At 42.7% G+C, this 21,624-nt stretch overlaps 1 non-coding gene across 1 annotated transcript; it reads left to right on the plus strand.

Annotated features, from left to right (window-relative positions):
• Nucleotides 1–10,692: 10,692 nt before the first annotated feature.
• TRNAD-GUC lies at nt 10,693–10,764 on the plus strand. The gene has a single exon. It is a non-coding gene; the product is annotated as a tRNA-Asp (tRNA).
• Nucleotides 10,765–21,624: the final 10,860 nt, after the last annotated feature.

Consider the following 21,624-nt stretch of genomic DNA (forward strand, 5'->3'; position numbering starts at 1 on the left):
AACTAGCTGAATTTACTTAGAATAGTTTTACAACACTAAAATAGTTAAAATTTGTTTTCTTTGATGAGGGGAGGTGAGGTAGGGAAAGAAAGATCCACTGATTTTTTTTTTCTTCCTTTTTTTTGCGGGGGCCGGGGGGGAACAGAATCTTTCTCTGTTGTACAGGCTGGAGTGCAGTAGTGTGATCTCAGCTCACTGCAACCTCCGCCTTCCAGGTTCAAGCGATTCTCATGTCTCAGCCTCTTGAGCAGCTGGGATTAAAGGCACATACCACCATGCCCAGCTAATTTTTGTATTTTTAGTTGAGACAGGGTTTCATCATGTTGGCCAGGATGGTCTTGAACTCCTGGCCTCAAGTGATTTGCCTGCGTTGGCCTCCCAAAGTGGTGGGAATACAGGCATGAGCCACCGCACCTGCCACGTGTTGATTTCTTAAAATTAACTTGCCAATTCATGGTGAATATCTCAGCAAGGATGATAAGAACTCTGAATCATCAATCTCCTTCTAAGTCAGTAATCTAAGGGCAATCAGGAAAGTGACGTTTAAAAGTTTATAGCATAGTAAACACAACTGACAACTAGCTCTGAAGTTCTTTTTACAGCACAATATTTTAGACCCAGTTCTGACTCTCATTGGTTGCTTGGCAGGAAATGCACAATCCACTTCACCCTGTTGGTGGCGTGGAACTCCACAGTATGTCCTAAGAGAAACCATGTATTTACAATATCATCTCAAACTGCTTTTCACAGAATGCTAGGCAGAAATTTATCTAAATATAATAAATCTGCCATTCCTCTGTCCTGGATGAGTTGTTTTGTTTTTTTCTTTGAGATGCATTTATGAAGAACTGATGGTGTAGTATAATAATTGCTATTCATAACAACCATTTAAAGAAAAAATAATAATCCTTTGATGAGGTTTTAGTGCCTCCAAGTTATGTATACCCATTAATTTGTCCTTCCCCTTTTTTTCATACCCTTGGTCTCCAGAAGAGTACTTACTCGCAATTCAAAAGAGCATTGAAGTTTTTAGAAATGAGCATAGTTGGGAAGACAAACAAGGCTGAGGGAACACAGAGATCCTGCTAATGTTACTTATAAACCTCTGGAATTTTAAGAAAAAAGTGTGTAAGTGATAATCCATCTTTTAATGTGGGGCTCAGAAATGAAAGGTAGAAATAGAACATTTTATAACAAAATATTCTGCAACACATGAGCCCCACATGAGGTGAAGGTGTTGTTTGGTGAAATGGGAATTGTTGTTCCTGCTTGGCAGGGATGGATACTGACATCCAAGAAGGTTAGGAATGTGCTAAAGGTTGCATGAATCCTAAAGTCAGTTCTCAAATTCAGATCTTGATTTATTTATTTATTTATTTATGATGGAGTCTCACTCTGTTGCTCAGACTGGAGTGCAGTGGCACAATCTTGGCTCACTGCAACCTCCACCTCCTGGGTTCAAGCGATTCTCCTGCCTCAGCCTCCCGAATAGCTAGGACTACGGGTGCATACCACCACACCCGTCTAATTTTTTTGGTATTTTTAGTAGAGACGGAGTTTCACCATGTTGGCTAGGCTGGTCTCAAACGCCTGACCTCAGGTGCAGTGGCTCACGCCTGTAATCCCAGCACTTTGCAAGGCAGATGGATTACCTGAGGTCAGGAGTTTGACACCAGCCTGGTGAACATGGTGAAACCCCGTCTCTACTAAAAATACAAAAAGTTAGCCAGGCGTGGTTGTGTATTCCTGTAATCCCAGCTATTTGTGAGGCTGAGGCAGGAGAATTGCTGGAACCCGGGAGGCGGAGGTTGCAGTGGAGGCAGAGATTGCAGTGAGCCAAGATTGCGCAATTGCACTCTAGCCTGGGCTGCAGAGCAAAACTCCATCAAAAAAAAAAAAAAAAAAGAAAGAAAGAAAGAAGAACTTAACATCGAAGTTGAATTTAGGACGCTAACTGCCAGCTCAGTGGACACGGTATTCATAGCACACATACCCAGGATTGATAAGGTTCCCTTAGCTAATCTCCTGCAGCTAGAGAGCTCAAACAGATGACGACAGGAGTGTTAATCATTTCCTTGCTAAGCAATAGTAGTCATAAGTTCCTGCTAAAAGTGAAATCACGCCCTCCTGTTTAAACACAGTTAAAAACTTTTAACTTAGTTTATGTTGCAGTTTCTCCCTTCTAGGTTAAGCACATGGAAATTTGTTTGGCAATTCTTTTTACAGCATTATTTCCATTTGTTACTCCCACAAGCTGGAGTTTATCTGATTGTGTGGTACATGGAAAATTCAGGACAAAATTCAATGGCCGAAGGCTGAGCGAGGTTTACCCTGGCTGTAGTTATGAAGAGGGTAAGTGAATAAACATCTCTGTTGCTCTTACTTATGTTTATTTTCTGTTATGCTAGATTTTATACACCACAAAATGCACAAAGCATAATCTTGCAATTATAGTTAACCATTTAGATTTGCTTGATAATTGTGTTTAAGTGATCACAGGCTAAAACTAAGAAATTAAAATGCACAATGAAGCATGCATGACAAAATTACTTCAGTTTCTTCTCGAAAAAAATGTTTTTATTAATTAAACAGCTTGTTTTGTTAATTGAACTGTTATTGGAATGTATTTCTGCATTGATGTAATGTTGGACTGTTCAGTAAACAGACTAGAGACCATTTTATGTGAACGAAAAGACAAATAATTTTATTATTGGAAACAGTCAAGTTGGAAACTGGATAGAACATTTGGAGGCAGGATTTAAATGTCAAATAATTCTGGTTCAAATAGAAATATTGTTTTATGGCTGTGTGTTTCCATTTAGCAAATGACTTTTTTCTTGTTTCTTGAAATCTATTTGAAATAGATTTTTCATGACAGTTTTATAAATAAAGCCTCTATCAATATCTCAGTTATTTTCTTTCCTGAAAAGGAAAATTATATTTGGTTATAATGAAAGGACTTTCATTAGAAAAATACTGGTTCTTTTATTGCCCATTCAATTGCGATGATGTTTATTTCAAGAAAAATACAGATGATTTTTCTTTGAGGCATAGTAAAATCCTGGGCACATAGAAGACTTTGTGGAAATAGCTATTGATTATTTATCTTAAAAAAAAAAACTGAATTTATCCTAATAGATTTTAGAAGATACGTTTAAGTCATTTGTGTAAGATCTTGCTTTAGCCTCCTGAGTACCTGGGATTATAGGTATGCGCCACCACGTCCGGCTAATTTTGTATCTTTAGTAGAGAGGGGTTTCTCCATGTTGGTCAGGTTGGTCTCCAACTCCCAACCTCAGGTGATCCGCCTGCCTTGGCCTCCCAAAGTGCTGGGATTACAGGCGTGAGCCACTGCACCTGGCCAATTTCTGCTTATCTTTTCATGTGCATGACATCTTTCCAATATTATGGCCAACCGTGGAGAATACAGATTGTCTTGTGACCCTTTCTGTCCCCAGTGCCTAGCAGAGGACTTCATACACAGTAGGAGTATGTGTTTTTTTTATTTTTTTGCTGGATATTCTTTTTACAAACATTTGTGCTGTTCTTAATGCTGTTATACTGCTGTAACTCTCCAAGACCATGTATTGTGTCCAATAGGCACTGAATATATGTTTGTTGAATGAATGGTTGATGCTTGACTCTGGCACATAGTCTCTGTGTATATGAGTGGTTAGCTTTAGTTCTGAAGGAGATGGAAGGAGGCTGAGTGACTTGGGATATTTTTTGATTGCCAATAACAGAACACTTGATTAAGTCTGGCAGAAGCAGAAACAAAAGAGAATTTATTGGCTCAAATAGCAGTTCAGTGGTACACGTGGTTTGAAAAATAGCTAAACACTGGCTCAAAGTGATCTCTCTCTCTCTGTCTGTCTGTTATCTGTTATTTTGTTCTCAGACAAGCTTTCTCCTTGAGGTTGTAAAATAGCTGCCAGAATCTCCAGAAGCCCTATTTGCTATTTTCAATCCAGCAGAAAAAAGAGAATGTCTTTGTTCAGCATTCCTAGGAAACAAAATCAAAACACTCACTCGGAGTGAATGAACTCTAGTCAACACTAACTATGGCCAGAGAAGTTAATGTACTGGTTTTATGAGCTTCTAGGACTCAAGCCTCAAGCTTTACCATTGGATGAAGGGTGGGAGAAAGGTGGATCCCCAAATAAAAATCAAGGCAGTTGCCATATCAGGAACGGATATCTGGAAGTTAAGTAATAAATGTCAATGACACTTAACAATAAATCAGTGACATTAAACAATAAATGTGAAGCGTAAAGATGGTTATTTCATTCTCTTCTGTTCTACTCCCCCTAAGTACATTCAAATATTAGTAATTCATATATGCAAGAACCTAATCACCTCTAGCTCTATAAAGAGGTACATATAGGTACTAACTGTTAAGGAGAAGGCAGATGGAAAGAACCTGCTGTCAAAAGAGGTATCAGAGAGGATATATAGCAGTTTCAAAGGTACCTGAAATTATACTTTGGATATAGTAGATTCTTAACTAATATCTGCTGATTTATTTAAAGGAGGAAAAGAACATGACTGGGCAAAGGGGAAGGGATATTTGTTTTCAGCCTACGGTGTACTAGGCATCATATTCAGCTCTCAATATATATGTCTCAATCTTCACAGGATTAAAAAAAAATCTTCATTTACAGTTACAAGATAGAGGTTCAAAAAAGCTAAGTAACTTGCCAAAAAGTCAACCAATGAGTAAAACAAGTCTGTTGCGCTCTGAATTACGTACCTTTTCATAATACCACAATTGTAAAAACCAGATATGAGTTGAAAGATAAGCTCAGATATTGGCTGTGGCAACTCAATTTACCTGACTAAAGAATAGAGTATGGACTAGGCACAAAGGCAGTCCTGAAAATTGACAAAAAGTAGCGTCATTCAGGACAGGGGATGGCAAGCTAGGGCCTGTGGGCCAAATCCAACCTCCTGCATGCTTTTGTAAATATAATTTCATTGGAACACAGTCACATTAGTTTGTTTACCTATTGTCAGTGGCTGCTTTTGCATTACAAAGGTACAGATGAGTATCCCAGTAGCTGAGTAGTTGCAACAGACACCATATGGCTTGTGAACACTAAATATTACTATCTGGCACTTCACAGAAAATGTGTGTCAACTTATAACCCAGCATTTACATTTTTATGTGGTCAGTTATTCTCAGAAGGGATGAGATTGTCGTTATCAATCCAGGTCTGTTGACAATTCTTGTGGTTATATGTGTAGCATTCTCCCAAGCATCAATACATTCGTCTATTGAATAAACCTTTATTGAGCACCTGCAATGTGTTGGACACTATGAGCTCATATTCTATTGTGAAGATTACAGAAGACAGTTGGAGGCCGGGCGTGGTGGCTCACGCCTGTAATCCCAGCACTTTCGGAGACTGAGGCGGGCAGATCACCTTAGGTCAGGAGTTTGAGACCAGCCTGGCTAACATGGTGAAACCCCACTTCTACTAAAAATACAAAAAAGTAGCCGGGCATGGTTCTGCATGCCTGTAATCCCAGCTACCCGGGGGGTGAGACAGGAGAATTGCTTGAATCTGGGAGGTGGAGGTTGTGGTGAGCCGTTGTGAGCTCAACCCTTGGCAGAGGGCCTAGAAGGCGATAGGGGATCAAAATAATAAATACTTGATGAGTGAACTAATGAATCAATTAATGTGGTAGAGGTAAGCACAGGATGCCAAGGTAACAGACATAACCTAGACTATGATGGGATGAAGTCAGGCTGTGAAGTTGAAGAAGTATAGAAGTGAAAGGAGAAAAGGCTGAAAGTGGGGTGGCCAGCAAAGAGAGAGGGTTTGTAGTAGGAGTTCAGTGGACCTTCTTGGGACAAGGTGTATCCCTGTGCAGCTGGAGGAAAAGAGGACTAAGGTCCTCAGCCATATTTGGTAGGAGATTTGATGTGGGATATAACAGAAAATTATTCAGTTCCCAACTGAAGAACCTCCAGAGGCTTTCTGCTGCTGACAGGATTAAATCAAGACTTCTTGGTGAAGCTGCCAAGTCCTCTATAATTTATTCTAGGTTGATTCAATCTTGTTTTTTTAATTTATATTTTCAAGTTTAAATAGAGATGGGGGTCTCACTATGTTTTCCAGGCTGGTCTTGAACTCCTGCCTTGGCCTCCCAAAGTGCTGGGATTATAGGCACGAGCCACCACACCCAGCCTGATTCAATCTTACTTCCCTTACTTCCTTACTCAGCTCCTGCCATCTGGTTTTAGGCTTCCCGATGGTGCTTTTTTTTGCTTTTTTTTCAATCCGGTGTCTTTAAAAAGATATTTCACCTCCTTGGGATGCCCATTCCTCTCTCTCTCTAATCTACATTACCCATTAGATAAGATCTGATGCAATTGTGACCTTTCTGACAGATCTCGCCTACCCACATCAATCTTCACCGATGTCTTTTTTTTTTTGGATTCCTTTACTTGTAACCATCAACCACTTTTTTTTTTTTTTTTGGATTCCTTCACCTATAACCATCAACTGCTTCTTGTTTTAAAAAATTATTATTTTTGAGACGGAGTCAGCTCACTGCAACCTCTGCCTCCCAGGTTCAAGCAATTCTCCTGCCTCAGCCTCCTGAGTAGCTGGGATTATAGGCACTTGCCACCATGCCCAGCTAATTTTTATATTTTTAGTAGAGACGGGGTTTCACCGTGTTGGCCAGGATGGTCTCGAACTCGTGACCTCAGGTGATCTGCCTGCCTTGGCCTCCCAAAGTGCTGGGATTACAGTTGTGAGCCACTGAGCCTGGCCCATCCACTTATTTTAGACATGGAATCAATGCTGCCTCGGATGATTTTGAAATGTTTCATGGGATGATGCTTTGCATCCACCGTTACGTTGTGGGTTTCCAGAAATAGGGAACATAAGACATTTCCCTCATATTCTCTCAGTACCCAGAATAATACTTTATGTACACTTAATATTTGGGTAAACACTTAAGCATTTACTGAATAAATGAATGAATGAGTCAGATGAATAAAATGTTATAAGATTGAAAACGCTGCTGAAAAAGGAAGTTGGAAAATGGAAAATAATTAGAGAAGATGCTAATAGGACAGGGAAAATAATTTTCACTTTGCAGTTAGAGGTATTCTAAAAAGGTCAAATTTTAAGGAAAAATATTTAAATTAGGAACTCAGATGTGGAGAAGCGAGTTAACTACTTCTGAGTTTTGGGCACTTCATGATCATTTATCTGTGCAATTTCTCTTCTTGTTTTTATTTATGTATCTGTTTGTTCATTTGTTTATATAATCCACTTTATCTCTATTCTCTATTGTCATTCCCTCTTATTTCCACAGCAGCCATTCTAATGAGGTTAATGTGCATCCTCTTTGTGTATGTGGTTTTGTAAAATCTGTAGTTTTGTTTTTTTAGTATTTGTACAATTTTTATAAATATGTTCATATGCTATGGATGTTAATCTGCTTTTGACTTTTTTCACTAAATGTTACAGATTTTAGGATCTATACATATTGCTGTGGTATAGATCTATTATTTCAAATTGCTACATAATATATACACTCCCTGGTGTGAATTCACTCATTGTACCTATTTGCACCTCCAGTGATGGAAATTAATATTACCTCCAATTCCTTGTACTACAAACTATGATGAACTTCCTCATAGTGTCCCTTCATAGATCTAGCGTGGGAATTTATTTGGGCTCTAGATCCAGGAATGGGATTGCTGGATCACAAAGCATATGTTTGTTTAATATGAATAAGAGGTATCAGGTTTCTCTGCTGAATGGAAGTACTAGTCTACACACATTTGTTCCTTCCCTGCTCCCCGACCCCTGCAACCAACCAAAGAGTGCCTATAAACTACAATCACCAACGATCACAGGCTGAATGTTATTATCATCTATTTGGGACACAGCAGAAGGAAACAATGGGGTGACAGGTGGACTGAGAACAGGAGAGACTCAAAGGTGCCAACAGGTGGCCAGCTCCTCCTGCAGCCTGGAGTGGAATCTGAAAGCCTGGAGGCTCTGGCTTTGCAAGGTAAGGGTGGGCCAGGGCCAGGCAGCAGGAGACCCAAGACCTGACAATGGGAGCTCACCTAAGCCATGGCTCAGACACCCAACAGATGTGCTTTCCTCAGTGCCTGCACTTGCCAGTGCTGACTCGGCCGCTTTCCAGGGTATCCTGCCGCCCAGCAGCTGCCTCCTGCTCTTCTTATCCATGGTGGCCTAGTGGGGCCGTTGTCTCCTCTCTCCAGGTTCCTTTGTCTCTCTTACATCACTCCTCCCACAACCTGATGCCACGAAGACTGCCAGAATTTGAATAGGTTGCAGGGAACTGGAGGGAAGTCCAGGCAGGGCCACCACCCCAGACTCTCCATGGGGCACCATCTTGCTCCCAATCTGGAATCTGTTCACTTCCCAGCCTGTACCCAAACCCAACTCAGACCTTTGTACTCAGCCCCACCCACTTCTCCAGCTGTCTGGGTCCTGGGGCAGCCCTCTTCGTCACTGGCATCCAGAACCAGGCCAGGTCTTCTGGTAAGACCCTAAGGCTGGTGACGTGTTGATCTCGCTTGTCCTTTATTGCTGAGAACTGAGCTCTTGACTGTGTCAATGTCATGGCACCATATTCTTTGACCTCTGAGAAGTCCTTGCCCCAGTGACCCTTTCCATGCTCCTTTGAGGGGATTTACTCTGCCATTCAGGATGGCAAGAGGCATCATCAGGTTGTATTCCTGAGACCTCAGTACCCCTGGGCCTCCAGGCCCAGCCACCTCGCCCAGCCTCAGAAGACAATTTGAAAAGTCTCCCACTGACCAAAGATGGGACGAATCACATTTCAATAACAATGAGAATTGCAACAGACTGTCAATTAGTTATCTATTACTGTACAACAAATTACTGTAGAGCTTTGCTTAAAGGCAACACATTTATTGTATCACACAGTTTCTGAGAATCAGGAACCCAGGAGCAGCTTACCTGGTGATTCTGTCTCAAGGTCTCCAATGACACAGCAGTTAGGCTGCGAGCTGGGGATACATTAATCTGAATCTGGGTCCGAAAGATCTGCTTTCAAACTCCCTTATGTAGCTTTTGGCAGGAGGCGTCGGTTCCTCATGATGTGTGCTTCTTCACGTGACTGTTTATAACACGGCTTCCCCCAGAGTGAGTATAGAGAGAAAGTGGGAGTTGTCCAGCGAGTGCCCACCTAATCTCGGACGTGACACAGCATCATGTCTGCTATATTTTATTGGCTATACAGACCAATGCTTGTACAATGTGGGAGGGAAGTACACAAGGCTGTGTGGACAGGAGTCATTGGGGACCATCTTGGAAACTGACTCTCACAGTCCAAAACCCTTCAGATATGCTTTAATCTATGAGTTCACAACAATATTTAAAACAAACAGCTGGGCACGGTGGTCAGCGCCTATAGTCCCAGCTATTCAGGAGGTTGAGGAAGGAGGATTATTTGAGCCCAGGAGTTTGGGGCTATAGTGTACTATGACTGTGCCTGTAAATAGCCATTGCACTCCCGCCTGGGTAATATAGCAGACTCCATCTCTACAAACAAACAAAGTTGTTCTTCTAAGGATGACAGAGAACCATACGTTATCTTAAAAACTGGGAAAGTAGGCTGGGCGCGGTGGCTCATGCCTGTAATCCCAGCACTTTGGGTAGGTGGATCACGAGGTCAGGAGTTCGAGACCAGACTGACCAACATGGTGAAACCCCATCTCTAGTAAAGATACAAAAAATTAGCTAGGCATGATGGCAGGCACCTGTAATCCCAGCTACTTGGGAGGCTGAGGGAAGAGAATCGCTTGAACTCGGGAGGCGGAGGTTGCGGTGAGCCGAGATTGTGCCATTGCTCTCCAGCCTGGGCAACGGAGTGAGACTTCGTCTTAAAAAAAAAACCAAAAATACAAAAAACAAAACAACAACAGTAAAAACCAAAGAATAGATGAGTAAAAGTTTCTCTTTATAAAATTATTTCAGCTGGGCCAGGCACGGTGGCTCACACCTAGAATCTCAGCACTCGGGGAGGCTGAGGTAGGCAGATCACAAAGTCAGGAGATTGAGACCATCCTGGCTAACACGGTGAAACCCCGTCTCTAATAAAAATACAAAAAATTAGCTGGGCATGGTGGCATGCGCCTGTAGTCCCAGCTACCCGGGAGGCTGAGGCAGGAGAATCGCTTGAAACCAGGAGGCGGAGGTTGCAGTGAGCTGAGATCGAGCCACTGCACTCCAGCCTGGGCAACAGAGTGAGACATCACTCAAAAAACCAAAAAACAAAAACAACAACAGCAAAAACCAAACAATAGATGAGTAAAAGTTTCTCTTTATAAAATTATTTCAGCTGGGCCAGGCACGGTGGCTCATGTCTGTAATCCCAGCACTTTGGGAGGCCGAGGTGGGTGGATCACGAGGTCAGGAGAGCGAGACCATCCTGGCTAACATGGTGAAAGCCTGTCTCTAGTAAAAAAAAAAAAATACAAAAAATTAGCTGGGTGTGGTGGCATGCATCTGTAGTCCCAGCTATCCAGGAGGCTGAGGCAGGAGAATCGCTTGAACCCGGGAGGTAGAGGTTGCAGTGAGTTGAGACTGATTGCACCACTGCACTCCAGCCTGGGTGACACAGCGAGATTCTATCTCAAAAAAAAAAAAAAAAAAAAAAAAAGGCGGGGGGTCCTCGTTAGTATAGTGGTGAATATCCCCGCCTGTCATGTGGGAGACCAGGGTTCGATTCCCTGATGAGGAGGCTAATTATGTTTGGCTGGGTACGGTGGCTCACGCCTGTAATCCCAGCACTTTGGGAGGCCGAGGCGGGTGGATCATGAGGTCAGGAGATCGAGACCATCCTGGCTAACATGGTGAAACCCCGTCTCTACTAAAAATACAAAAAAATTAGCTGTATGGATTTTGGCCAAATGGCTTGGGTTATTCAATAGAAAAAGTGTAAGGAAAAGAGATGGAGGGAAACCCTGACATTAAAAGAAACAGAAAAGAACAATTTTTATGTATTTATTTATTTATTTTTAGATGGAGCCTCACTCTGTTGCCTAGGCTGGAGTGCAGTGGCGCGATCTTGGCTCACTGCAACCTCTGCCGCCAGGGTTCAAGCAATTCTCCTGCCTCAGCCTCCCGAGTAGCTGGGATTACAGGCACTTGCCATTGTGTCTGGCTAATTTTTGCACTTTTTAGCACAGACGGGGTTTCACCATCTTGGCCAGGCTGGTCTTGAACTCCTGACCTCGTGATCCACCTGCCTCGGCTACCCAAAGTGCTGGGATTACAGGCGTGAACCACTGCGCCTAGCCCCAATGTTTTTAAAAAAATAGTCCAGGCTAACTCCAGAAGCGAGGAGTGTACACTTGATTGATAAAATCATAAAGAAATTCAAGGAAGGTATAAAAGTCTAAATAGTGGAAGGAAATTATTTCTATAAAAGTCAAGATCATTGTTACTTTTTGAGGGAGGGACAAGACAGTGATAGAGATGTGGCACATGGAGAGAGGCTTCTGGGAGGCTGGCAGTTTTATTTCTCGACCTGGTAGATAGTTACAAGAGCATTTACCTGGCAATAATTCACTAAGACATTAATTTGAGTTATGGGATTTTTCTGAATCTGTGTTTTAGTTTTACAATAAAAATAAAAAATAACATTGCTGAAGATAATACATGAACGTAGTAAAATATTCAAAGTGTGTGTGTGTATAAAATTTCCTCTCTCATTTTAAAAGCATAAATGGTAGAATTACAATACCATGCATATATTCTGATCTTTGCTTATTTTACTGAATATTTTATTTTGTAGATCATTCTGTATCAAATAGGGCCAAATGGGATAAGAATTCAGTCTCAACTTCTAGGCTAGAACCAATATATTTTAACTTACAAATAACAGTTTAAATAAGTGGATACTTTTTCCTAAGAATATATTCCATTAAGTCAGAAGATGTCTCAATATAGAGATAGCATGTGGGCTGGGCACGGTGGCTCATGCCTGTAATCCCAGCACTTTGGGAGGCCGAGGCAGGTGGATCACAAGGTCAGGAGTTTGAGACTAGCCTGACCAATGTGGTGAAACCCTGTCTCTACTAAAAATACAAAAATTGGCCGGGCGTGGTGACACGCGCCTGTAATCCCAGCTACTCAGGAGGCTGAGGCAGGAGAATTGCTTAAACCAGGGAGGCGGAGGTTGCATTGAGCCGAGATCACATTACTGCACTCCAGCCTGGGTGACAGAGTGAGACTCCATCTCAAAAAAAAAAGAGATACCATGCACATTCATTTTGAAGGTATGCATTTCTCATGAAGTTTAAAATGAGAGTTCATTTTCCTCCCCAAGTTCTCAGCTTAAACAAACCTGCTCACACTTTGATTCAGACAAGATTACCTGGGGGAAGGGTGGATGGTAAAGTTAGTAGACTGCTTTTTCAGCATTTCCCTGGATGAATTCTCAGACATATTTTATGGCAAGGATTAAAACAACACACTGGTGACTAACCTTTGTGCTTCTTTGTTGATAACAGCCTGTTTCTGATAATAATTAGGATTAAAGGAGATAGATGTACAGGCTTCTACAGCCTTTAAACTGTAATGTTGAACCAGTAAATATTTTCTAGGCACCAGATTATATTGAGTTTTTTTTTAAAAAAACAACTTGGCCAAGTGTTTTAACTCTCTCTTTATTTCCTTTAATATTTCTTACTTTTTCAGGCACCTGAATAGTATTTTCTGAGTACCTACCAGGGAGTTAGCAATGCTCAGTACCCTAGGGTACAAAGGGGGGAAGTATAAAGACTTACTGATTATAGTCTTAGGAGATTCAACATATGTATCCATATAACAGAGCTAGAAAACAAGACAGTATTATATATGTCTGTGGGTTTAAGTCACAATGTATGTAGAACATATATTGACTGGGGGTGAGGGATAAAAGACTACAAATCAGGTTCAGTGTATACTACTTGGGTGATGGGCGCACCAAAACCTCACAAATCACCACTAAAGAACTTACTCAACCGGGCGCGGTGGCTCATGCCTGTAATCCCAGCACTTTGGAAGGCCGAGACAGGCAGATCACCTGATGTCAGCAATTGAAGATCAGCCTGACCAACATGGAGAGACCCTGTCTCTACTAAAAATACAAAATTAGCCGGGCATGGTGGCACAGGCCTGTAATCCCAGCTCATCGGGAGGCTGAGGCAGGAGAATCGCTTGAACCTGGAAGGTGGAGGTTGCGGTGAGCCAAGATAGCACCATTGCACTCCAGCCTGAGCAACAAGAGTGAAACTCTGTCTCAAAAAACAACAACAACAACAACAAAAAAAAAACAACTTACTCGTGTAACCAAATACCACCTGTTCCCCCAAAAGCCTATGGAAAAAAACAACAACAACATTTGTTGACATATGCAATGTATATATAAATACACCAGCCTTGGTGAGACCTCCCGTGCCTTTAATCCCAGCTACCTGGGAGGCTGAGGCACGAGACTTGCTTGAACCCAGGAGGCAGAGGCTGTACTGAATCAAGAATGTGCCACTGCACTCCAGCCTGAGCGACAGAAACTGTCTCAAAAACAAACAAACAAAAAACCCAAAAAACAAAGTGACTTTCCTTGTAAAGTTGAAGCAGAAGAAACATCCTTTTCATGCCCACTAAAACTGCCTTGTTTGGGGATTTGGTTATTATCTTTCACTGTGCTAATTTCTTATAAGAAAGGATAAACAACTTAGTTTCAGCTTGGTGGTATGGAACCTTAGCATGAGCGACTCGATTTTGGTTTGGTCTGTTAGGTCTAGTGCAGGAGCTCAGTCCAAACCAATGGCCTCCTATACATTTCATTTAACATCACAAAGTAAAATTTCTCCCAATCCAAGCATTTACACATTGAACTATCAATTCTATTAAAAACATGACATTAAAAGTGCAAGACAGGGAGCTGATGAGAAGTGGGCAAAGAAATACTGAAAAGAGAGCTTCTAGAAGGAAATACACTAGAATAATGACAGTTGTTGTCTAGAAGAGGTAGAATTACCAGTGATTCACTTTCTCCCTCTATGGTGGGAGAACACTCTTTCTCCCTTTCCCATGTACCCTTTTGAATTTCCCCAGTTCTGTACAACCAAGGTGTACTTATTATTCTTCTAGAGACACGGTCTTGCTTTTTTCTCCAGGCTGGAGTGCAGTGCCATGATCATAGCTCACTGCAGCCTCGAACTTCTGGGCTCCTGAGAGCCTCCTGCCTCATCCTCCTGAGTAGCTAGGACTACAGCTGCATACCACCATGCCAGCTATTTTATTTTATTTATTTATTTATTTATTTTTGCAGAGATAGGAGTCTTGCTTTGTTGCCCAGGCTCAACTGTTGCCCTGGTCTTGAACTCCTGGCCTCAAGCAATTCTCCTGCCTCAGTCTTGTAAAGTGTTGGCATTACAGGCATGATCTACCACGTGGGAGCATTTTGCTTTTTTGTTTTTTTTTTTTTGAGATGGAATTTCACTCGTTACTTTTTGCTTTTTCCTGGCCCATTTTGCTTTTATAATCAGAACAATAAGAATGCTGGCCAGGCTTGGTGGCTCACACCTGTAATCCCAGCACTTCAGGAGGCCGAGGCGGGCAGATCACCTGAAGTCAGGAGTTCGAGACCAGCCTGGCTGACATGGTGAAACCCCTTCTCTATTAAAACTAGAAAAATGAGCCCAGCTTGGTGGAGGCCACTTGTAATCCCAGCTACCTCGGAGGCTGAGGCAGGAGAATCGCTTGAATCTCCTGGGAAGCGGAGGTTGCAGTGAGCTGAGATGGCACCACTGCACTCCAGCCTGGGCGACAGAGTGAGACTCTGTCTCAAAACAAACAAATAAACAAACAAAAAACAAAAGAAAAGTAAGAATGCGTCTGGAATGAGGGAGACACATGCAACTTTGCAACTTTTTGGAAGCAGTTTCTAGTACTAGTTGAAGGTGGGGAGGTGGAATATGGAGCAGTGTGCTCCTTTAAGGTAGAGGTGAGGTTGTTGCTAGGTCCAGCAGCATCATAGGAGAACCTTTTGAGTGCAGCAGACACACAGGCACACATTCAGAACTTCACAGAGAAGGAGTATCTACGTAGAGACAGAACCAATTCTGCCCTTCCCTTTCCTTGTTTCCCTCAATGGGATGCAGAGTCACCATTGACACCCTCAGACGGCGTCTTGCCAGAGTCAAAAAAAGAACCCAATTCCTTATGGACCACAAATCCTTTAAACCCTGGGATTATATTACTATTCCAGAAGTTATACTGAAAACTTTGCCCTCTGTTAAGGGAATGATGACAAATATCCAGCTCTCCTACTTCTTGAACCAGACCTGGTATTAAGTGCTCATCCTCAACAAGGGGAAAAAGAAGGGAAGTATCCGGATATCTCTAACTAATGTCTTCCTGAAATACATTTGCTTTCCTGGTGGTCCTGATTGTGAACTTGGTCCCATGATCATAATCATAGAACCATTTCCATTTCTGTCCTGAGCTTGACAGAGCAGTGATTCAGCTTCCTGGGTCCTATGTTGTTCTAGATGGGATTCTAAGACTATAAATACTTACAAATACTTACTCTATGTCATTTAGATAGAGTTTACAGCCCAAATATGAGTGTTTGTCTTCTAATCTCTGCTTACCTTGATGATGAGTTGCATTATTTGCAATAATGATTTTCTCCTTTTGTGGTTTTTGATTTCCCCATGCTATACAACTTTGTAAAATACTTTAGAGAAATTTGATACTACCTGTGCAATGTCCTTTTTCTCCCCGTAGATACAATCATGCTGGCCTAAGCATACTAATGCCATAAAAAAACTACAATGCTTCAGATTGCTTATTCTTCATGCTTTTTTTTTTTTTTTTTTTTAAATAAGAATTTCTGGCAGGGCATGGTGGCTCATGCCTGTATCCCAGCACTTTTGGAGGCTGAGGCGAGAGGGTCATTTGAGCATAGGCGTTCTAGACCAGACTGGGCAACATGGTGAGACCCCTCATCTCTACAAAAAATTAAAGAAAAATTAGTCAGGCATGGTGGTGAGTGCCTGTAGTACCAGCTACTTGGGAGACTGAAGTGGGGGGATCATATGAGCCCAGGAAGCTGAAGCTGCAGTGACCCGTATTCACACCTCTGCACTCCAGCCTTGGTGACAGAGCGAGACCTTGACTCAAAATAAATAAATAAATAAATTCCTGAGCTCTATTAAATATAAATGCTTAGCACTTTGCCTCCATTTTTGGTAACTTTGTTTTTAATTTTAATTTTTTGGTTTGAGATGGAGTCTCACTCTGTCACCCAGGCTGGAGTGCAGTGGCACTATCTCAGCTCACTGCAACCTTTGCCTCCCAGGTTCAAGCGATTCTTCTGCCTTGGCCTCATGAGTAGCTAGGACTACAGGTGAGCGCCACCACACCCGGCTAATTTTTGTATTTTTTTTTTTAGTAGAGATGGGGTTTCACCATATTGGCCAGGCTGGTCTGGAACTCCTGACCTCATGATCCGCCTGCCTCAGCCTCCCAAAGTGCTGGGATGACAGGCATAAGCCACTGTGGCCGACACATTTTTGGTAACTTTTAAAGTAAGAGATTATAATTTTGAACAGGTATGATAGTTTGTTAAAGAATAAAGATACCAAGATTTTTAGTATTCTTCAGTATGTCAATTGCATTTTCAACTCCACAATTTCTGCTTCTTTTTTTTTTTTTTTTTTTTTTTGAGACAGGGTCTCATGTTGTCATTCAGGCTGGAGTGCAGTGGTGTGATCATAGCTCACCGCAGCCTTGACTTCCCAGGGTCAGGTGATCTCCCACCTCAGCCTCCTAGGTAGCTGGCATTACAGGCATGCACACTACACCTGGCTAATTTCTTGTATTTATTGTAGAAACAGGGTTTTGTTATGTTGCCCAGGCTAGTCTCGAACTCCTGAGCTCAAGCAATCTGCCCATCTTGGCCTCTCAAAGTGCAAGGATTATAGGCATGAGCTACTGCACTCCATGATTTTTCAAAAATTATTTCAATCTCTTTGTTAAGTTTATCTGACAGAATTCTAAATTACTTCTCTGTATCAAGCTTTGGGTTTCTCAGAACAGCTATTTTGAATTCTCTGTATGAAAGGTCACATATCTCTGTTTTCCCAGGATTGGTCGCTGGAGCCTTAGTTATTTTGGTGAGGTCATGTTTTCCTGAATGGTCTTAATGCCTGTGGATGATATTTGTCAGTGTCTGGGCATTGAAGAGTTAGGTATTTATTGTAGTCTTCACAGTCTGGGCTTGTTTGCATTTGTCATTGGGGAGGCTTTCCAGATATTCAAAAGGATTTGGATGTTATAATCTAAGCTGTATTTGCATTAGAGGGCACCCAAAGCCCAGTAATGCTATAGTTCTTGCAGACTCCTAACATTACTGCCTTGGCGATCTTGGATAAGATCTAGAAGAATTCTCTGGATTACCAGGCAGAGTCTCCTGTTACCTTCCCTTACTTTCTTCCAAACAGAGGGAGTCTCTCTATCTTTGTGCTGAGCTACCTGGAGCTCGGGGTGGGGTGATGTAAGCACCCCTGTGGCCACCACCACTGGGACTGCTCTGGGTCAGACCTAAAGCCAGCACAGCACTGGGTCTTGCCCAAGGCCCACTGTAACCACTACCTGGCTATGGCTTATGTTTACTCATGGTCCTGGGGCTGTACGATCAGCAGGTGGTGAAGCCAGCCAGGGTTGTGTCCTTCCTTTCAGGGTGGTGAATTCCCCCAGGCCTTGGGTGGGTCCAGAGATGCTGTCTGGCAGCTAGAGACTAGAGTCGAAAACCTTAGAAGTTTACCTGGTGTTCTATGCTACTGTGGCTGAGCTGGGCCTCAAACCACAAGACACAGTCCTTCTCATTCTTCCTTCACCTTGCCACAGGCAGAGGAGCTTCATCCCATGGCCACCTCTGCCACAGGCCCATCAGGAGTATTGCCAGGTTACTGCCGGTGTTCACTTACGACCCAAGGTTTCTGAAGTCAACTTGTGGTGAATGCTGCCAGGCCTGGGACTCATGCTTCAGGGTAGTAGGCTCTTCTCCAGTCCAGGGCTGGTCCTGAAATGCTGTCCAAGAGCCAAGGTCTGGAATTAGGGACCCCAAGAGCCTGCCTGGTGCTCTATCCTACTGTGGCTAGCTGGTACCTAAGGTGCAAGACAAAGTCCCCTTTACTTTTCCCTCTGCTTTTCTCAAGTAGACGGAGTCTCTCACTGTAGTCAACACAGGTGGGAATGTGCTGGATCTCACCTCAAACCAGCACCTCTCAGAGTCTCACCCAAGGCCCATGGCTTACTGCTTGGGTATCACTGCTGGTTACTCAGGACCCAAAGATTCTTTAGCCAGCAAGTGATGGTTCCTGCCAGGACTGGGTCCCTCCCTTCAAGGGAGTGGGTTCCTTTCTGGCCCAGGGTGTGTCTGGAAATGTCATCTGGGACCTAGGGCCTGCAATGGGGGCCTCATGACTCTGACCGATGTCCTGTCTTACTGTGGTTGAGCTGGTATCCAAGGTGCAAGACAAAGCTCTCTTCACTCTTCCTTCTCCTCTCCTCAAGTGGAAGAAGGAGGTCTCTTGTGGCAGGAGCTGTGTTGCCTGGGGTTGGGGGAGAGGTGGCGCAAGCACCCCCTTAGCTGTCCTACCTTGTGTCTCAGTAGGTGACACACCCTCCAGGTCCGCTTGGTCTGAGCCCAGCTCAGCAGTAGGATTTACAGTTCCTGAGGCCTAAACTGCCTTTCAAGAATATTTAGAGCCTCAGAGCACTCCAGTCTGTGGTGTGGCGAGGCTTGCTGGAACTTGAGTTCTGACTGCTCAGATGGATGATTCCTCTTTATCTAGAGCTGGTCTAAATGTTCTCTCAGTGGGCAGGCGTTGGCTGAGCTCAGCCTGGTTTTGCTTTCTCCTGTGACAAGGCAGCACTGAGTTCAATGCAAAGCCTCACAACCACTGCTTTCTCCCTCTCCCAATCACACAGATTTCTCCATGCCAAGTGGCTGCTGTGAATGGGTGGGGAAGGGGTGGCATCCGCAATTCAATACTGTCTTTTATAGACTGTTGGTGGGAGTGTAAATTAGTTCAACCATTGTGGAAAGCAGTGTGATGGTTCCTCAAAGAGCTAAAAACAGAACAACCACTAAACCAGCAATCCCATTACTGGGTATATACTCAAAGAAACATCAATTGTTGTACCATAAAGGCACATGCACATGCATGTTCACTCCAGCATTATTCGCAATAGCAAAGACATAGAACCAATCTAAATCTCATCAATGGCAGATTGGATTAAAAAAGTGTAGTACATATACACCATGGAATACTATGCAGCCATAAAAAAGAACAAGATCATATATTTTGCATGAAATGGACGGAGCTGGAGGCCATTATCCTTAGCAAATGCAGGAACAGAAAGCCAAATACTACATGTTCTCACAAGCTCACTGTGAGCTAAATGATGAGAACACATGGACACAAAGGGGTAAGAACAGACACTAGAGCCCCTTGAGAGTGGAGGGTGGGATGAGGGAGAGGATCAGAAAAAATAACTATTGATACTTCTGACCCAGAGGTACTCAAACTGTTGATTTGGAGATATAAAAAAGTACTATTGGGTACTAGGCTTAGTACCTGGATGACGAAATAATCTGTACAATAAACCCCCATGACATGACTTTACCTATAAAACAAACCTACACTGTACCCCTGAACCTAAAATAAAAGTTAAAAATAAAAAAGACTGTCTTTCCTACCTCTTCAGTAACTCTTCCAGTGATATGAAGTTAAAACCAGGTACTGTGAGTGCGCACCTGATTTTTGGTTCTTAGAAAGGTGCTTTTTTTGTGTGTACACAGTTATTGAATTTGGTGTTCCTGTAGAGGGGATGATCGGGGCCTTCTATTCCACCTTCTTGCTCCGCCTCTTCCCAGTTTCATTTTTGATTGTTCATCTTCCTCTTATAAACTTGAGCTCCTTGTGGACTGGACAATGCCTTATTCATCTTTGTTTTCCTGGTGCCCAGCATGATGCCTGACAAACAGTCTATGTTCAGGAAATATTTGCTGGCCTGAATCAAACCACACTAGACTACTAATGAATATTTTAAAATTTATTTTTCACAGCTACCCTGGGCATAGGTGTGTTTGTGCCCAGAATAGTTTTATTTTTATTTATTTATTTTTTGAGATATGGTCTTACTCTGTTGCCCAGTCTGGAGTGCAGTGGTGCCATCATAGCTCACTGCAGCCCCAACCTCCTCAAGCAATCCTTTCACCTCAGCCATCCAAGTAGCTGGGACCACAAGTGTGAGCCACCACGCCTGGATAATTTTTGTATTTTTTTGTAGAGATGGGGTTTTGCCATGTTGCCCAGGCTGGTCTTGAAATCATGAGTTCAAGTGATTCTCCTGCCTCGGCCTCCCTAATTGCTGGGATTACAGGCATGAGCAACCATGCCCAGACGAGAAGAGTTTTATATGCAAGTTTGACAGTTGATTAAAGTGCTTGTGAAAGATACAGATTCCTGGGCCCCACCCTAGAAATCCTTATACAAGAGAGCTGGGTAGGGTGGTTGGAGCCTGGGAATCTGCACTTTTGACAAATGCCTGAGATGTTTCTAATACAGCTTGGGAACCAAAGGCAGCTTGTAGACTAGCACATCCAAGGTCTTACGCACTTCGAATTGCCCTTGTGTTTCAGGCAGTAAATGCCTTGAAGCTTGATCTGAAAAGAATAAATGATTATCCTAACATGTAGATTTACCAAAGATGGTAAACTAGAAGATGGTAGACTTCTCAAGAATCTTGGGTTCCAAATGGCTAGTCTTCTTGGTGTGTCTGCAGATTTCTGAGAACTCCCTGACCCTGGCCCTGTAAGAGACCTAACAAAGAAATTGTATGGAAAACATAGATCAAGAAGGATTTACTTACCTTAGAAGAGCTTTCAGAACCTGTTAACTGTTTATAGATTAACTCTTTAAAGGAGATGGGTTAACGAGAGGAAAGGAGATTAAATGTGTTTCTAGAAGAACAACAAATGGCCATGGCCTGTAATCCTAGCACTTATGGAGGCTGAAGTGGGTCGATTGCTTGAGTTCAGAAGTTCGAGACCAGCCTGAACAACATGGTGAAACCCTGTTCCTACAAAAATTACAAAAATTAGCCAGGTGTAGTGGCTTGCATCTGTAATCCCAGCTACTTGTGGGGGCTGAGGCTGGAGGACTGCTTAAGCCCAGGAGGTGGAGGTTGCAGTGAGCCGACATAGTGCCACTGCACTCCAGCCTGGGTGACAGAGCGAGACCCTGGCTCAATAACGACAGCAACAACAACAAAAAGAAAAACAACAAAATGCCAATATGCATATGAGGGACTACAATTTTCCAATAAACAAAGAAATGCTCATTAAAACCACATTGAGAAATGAGGGGAAAAAACCTGTAAACTGTCTGCAAATGTGAGTTCACTAGGCAAAAATTCCTAATAAACTAAATGAGTAGGTGTCCCTAATTTTAAGTCGGTTGTCAGGGATGAATGACTAGCATTGTTAGTTACACTTGTAATAATGTGAGCATCATTTTGCCTGTGTGCTTTGTGC

This window comes from Trachypithecus francoisi, unplaced genomic scaffold, assembly GCF_009764315.1.
Source record: "Trachypithecus francoisi isolate TF-2019V2 unplaced genomic scaffold, Tfra_2.0 Lachesis_group16, whole genome shotgun sequence".
NCBI lineage: Eukaryota > Metazoa > Chordata > Mammalia > Primates > Cercopithecidae > Trachypithecus > Trachypithecus francoisi.